The sequence below is a fragment of the Arachis hypogaea genome, chromosome 4 (genome assembly GCF_003086295.3).
Source record: "Arachis hypogaea cultivar Tifrunner chromosome 4, arahy.Tifrunner.gnm2.J5K5, whole genome shotgun sequence".
In the NCBI taxonomy this organism is placed as follows: domain Eukaryota; kingdom Viridiplantae; phylum Streptophyta; class Magnoliopsida; order Fabales; family Fabaceae; genus Arachis; species Arachis hypogaea.
In genome coordinates, this window is record NC_092039.1 from 69,405,151 (window position 1) to 69,408,950 (window position 3,800).

Below are 3,800 nucleotides of genomic sequence, written 5' to 3' on the forward strand. Positions count from 1 at the left end.
CTCTGAGAGATCATATTGACTTGTTGGATCAATATTTTATTCTGAGCCAGTATGGCATTCAAAGCATCAATTTCAAGAACTCCTCTCTTTTGAGGCGTCCCATTACTCATAGAATTCCTCTCAGGGGTATACATGAACTGGTTATTTACAACCATTTCAATAAGTTCCTGAGCTTCTGCAGGTATTTTCTTTAGGTGAATGGATCCACCTACAGAGTGGTCCAGTGACATCTTGGAAAATTCAGATAGAACATCATAGAATATATCTAATGTGGTCCATTTTGAAAGCATGTCAGAAGGACACTTTTTGGTCAGTTGCTTGTATCTTTCCCAAGCTTCATAGAAGGACTCACCATCTTTTTGTCTGAAGGTCTGAACATCCACTCTAAGCTTGCTCAGCTTTTGAGGAGGAAAGAACTTGGCTAAGAAAGCCATGACCAACTTATCCCAAGAGTCTAGGCTATCTCTAGGTTGTGAGTCCAACCATGTTCTAGCTCTGTCTCTTACAGCAAAAGGGAAAAGCATAAGCTTGTAGACCTCAGGATCAACTCCATTGGTCTTAACAGTATCACAGATCTGCAAGAACTCAGTTAAAAACTGACAAGGGTCTTCTGATGGAAGTCCATGAAACTTGCAGTTTTGTTGCAGTAGAGAAACTAATTGAGGCTTTAGCTCAAAATTGTTTGCTCCTATGATAGGGATTGAGATGCTTCTTCAATAGAAGTTGGAAGTTGGTGTAGTAAAATCACCATGCATCTTCCTTGCATTGTTGTTTGGTTCGGCCATAATTGTTTCTTTTGCTGCTTCCTCTTCAAAAGTTTTAGTGAGGTCCTCTTCAGAGTTTTGTGCTTTAGCTGCTCTTAGCTTCCTCTTCAGAGTCCTTTCAGGTTCAGGATCAGCTTCAACAAGTATGCCTTTATCTTTGTTCCTGCTCATATGAAAGAGAATAAAACAAAGAAAATATGGAATCCTCTATGTCACAGTATAGAGATTCCTTGAGGTGTCAGAGGAAAATAAGAATGGAAGAAGGAAGTATGAATTCCAACACACAAAGAGAGATGGAGTTCGAATTGACAATGGAGGAGGAATGATAGTGTTTAAATAGAAAAAGATTAGAGAGGGCAAGAAATTTTTGAAAATAAAAAGAATAGAATTTAAAATAAAATTTTGAAAAATTCGTTGTGGTTTTGAAAAAGATAAGGAATAGTAAAACAAACAAAAAGTCAACTAGTTAGTTGAAAAATATTTGAAAATCAATTTTAAAAAGATAAGAAGTTAGAAAAGATTTTGAAATTGATTTTGAAAAAGATATGATTTGAAAAAGGTATGTTTGAAAAAATATGATTGAAATTTATTTTCAAAAAGATTTGAAAAGGAAATTAAAAAGATTTGATTTAAAAAAAAGATATGCTTGAAAAGATATGATTTTGAAAAAGATATGATTGAAAATATTTGATTTGAAAAAGATTTAATTTTGAAAAATTATAAAGATTTAAAAAAGATTTGATTTGAAAACAAGATTCCTCCCCTAGTGTCATCTTGGCGTTAAACGCCCAGGAGCTACATGTTTTGGGCGTTTAATGCCCAATTGCTGCATCGTATGGGCGTTTAAACACCCAGCCAAGTACCCTGGCTGGCGTTTAAATGCCAGTTTTCCTTTTTCACTGGGCATTTTGAACGCCCAGCTTTTTCTCTGTAATTCCTCTGCTTTATATTGTTAGATCTTCACTTTGCTAAATCCTTTATTCAAGAAGATATGTTTTCAATTTTGAAAAACAAAAAAATGAGTCAAAAACATATAATTCTTGGATCAAAACACAAGATATATGCAAGAACATTATGAACGTCAAGATGAACACCAAGAACAATCTTGAAGTTCAAGATGAACACCAAACTTAGAACTTTCTCATGTTTGGGCCATATGAATGCAAGAATGCATATGTAGAACATCATGCAGTGCAAATCAAGAAATCATGAAGATCAAACAAGGGAATTCATCAAGAACAACTTGAAGATCATCAAGAACATTATGCATGTTTTTCAAAAATTGCAAGACAATTAAAATCATGCAATTAACACCAAACTTAAAATTTGGCACTAGATTCAGACAAGAATCATCAAATATTTTTGGGTTTTTATGATTTTATGATTTTTTGTATTTTTTTCAAAAATTAATTGTGGAAAAACGAAAAAGAACAAAAATTTTTTGAAAGATTTTTGAAAATAAAATAATGGTTGAAATAAGAAGAAAATTACCTAATCTAAGCAACAAGATGAACCGTTAGTTGTCCAAACTCGAACAATCCCCGGCAATGGCACCAAAAAATTGGTGCACGAAATTGTGATCATCAACAATGGCGCCAATAGACTTGGTGCTCTCAAATCGTGAATCACACTTCGTCACAACTCTGCACAACTAACCAGTAAGTGCACTGAGTCGTCCAAGTAATACCTTACTTCAATGGTAAGGGTCGATCCCACAGATATTGTCGGCTTGAAGAAAGCTGTGGTCTCCTTGTAAATCTCAGTCAGGCAGATTCAAATTGTTATGGAGTTTTAATAATTAAAAGATAAATAAAACATAAAATAAAGATAGAGATACTGATGAGCGGATAATTTATACGCTTTTTGGCATTGTTTTTAGTATATTTTTAGTATAATCTAGTTAGTTTTTAGTATATTTTTAGTAGTTTTTAGTTAAAATTCACTTTTCTGGACTTTACTATGAGTTTGTGTGTTTTTCTGTGATTTTAGGTATTTTCTGACTGAAATTGAGGGTTCTGAGCAAAAATCTGATTTAGAGATTGAGAAGGACTGCAGATGCTGTTGGATTCTGACCTCCCTGCACTCGAAGTGGATTTTCTGGAGCTACAGAAGCCCAATTGGCGCGCTCTCAACGGCATTGGAAAGTAGACATCCTGGGCTTTCCAGCAATATATAATAGTCCATACTTTGCTCGAGATTTGATGGCCCAAACCGGCGTGGCAAATCAGCCTCAGAATTTCCAGCGTTTAACGCTGGAACTGGCATAAAACTTGGAGTTAAACGCCCAAACTGGCATGAGAACTGGCGTTTAACTCCAGAAAACGTCTCTACACATAAAAGCTTCAATGCTCAGCCCAAGCACACACTAAGTGGACCCAGAAGTGGATTTTTACGTCATTTACTCATTTCTGTATACCCTAGGTTACTAGCTTACTATTAATAGGATCTTTTGACATTGTTTCTGGACCTCATGACACTTTACACGTTTCTCATTGTATCTTCTACAGCATGAGTCTCTAAACCCCATGGTTGGGGGGTGAGGAGCTCTGCTGTGTCTTGATGGATTAATGTAATTACTACTGTTTTTCATTCAATCTTGCTTGCTTCCATTCTAAGATATTACTTGTTCTTAAACCGGATGAATGTGATGATCCGTGACAATCATCATCATTCTCAACTATGAACGTGTGCCTGACAACCACCTCCGTTCTACCTTAGATTAAGTAGATATCTCTTGGATTCTTTAATCAGAATCTTCGTGGTATAAGCTAGAACTGATGGCGGCATTCAAGAGAATCCGGAAGGTCTAAACCTTGTCTGTGGTATTCTGAGTAGGATTCAATGATTGAATGACGGTGACGAGCTTCAAACTCCTGAAGGCGGGGCGTTAGTGACAGACGCAAAAGAATCATTGGATTCTATTCCGGCCTGATTGAGAACCGACAGATGGATAGCCGTGCCGTGACAGGGTGCGTTGAACATTTCCACTGAGAGGATGGGAGGTAGCCATTGACAACGGTGAAACCCTACATACAG

At 36.3% G+C, this 3,800-nt stretch overlaps 1 non-coding gene across 1 annotated transcript; it reads left to right on the forward strand.

Annotated features, from left to right (window-relative positions):
- Positions 1-284: 284 nt before the first annotated feature.
- LOC112798411 (small nucleolar RNA R71) lies at positions 285-392 on the forward strand. Its single transcript, XR_003200023.1, has one exon. It is a non-coding gene; the product is annotated as a small nucleolar RNA R71 (small nucleolar RNA).
- The last annotated feature ends 3,408 nt before the right edge of the window (positions 393-3,800 follow it).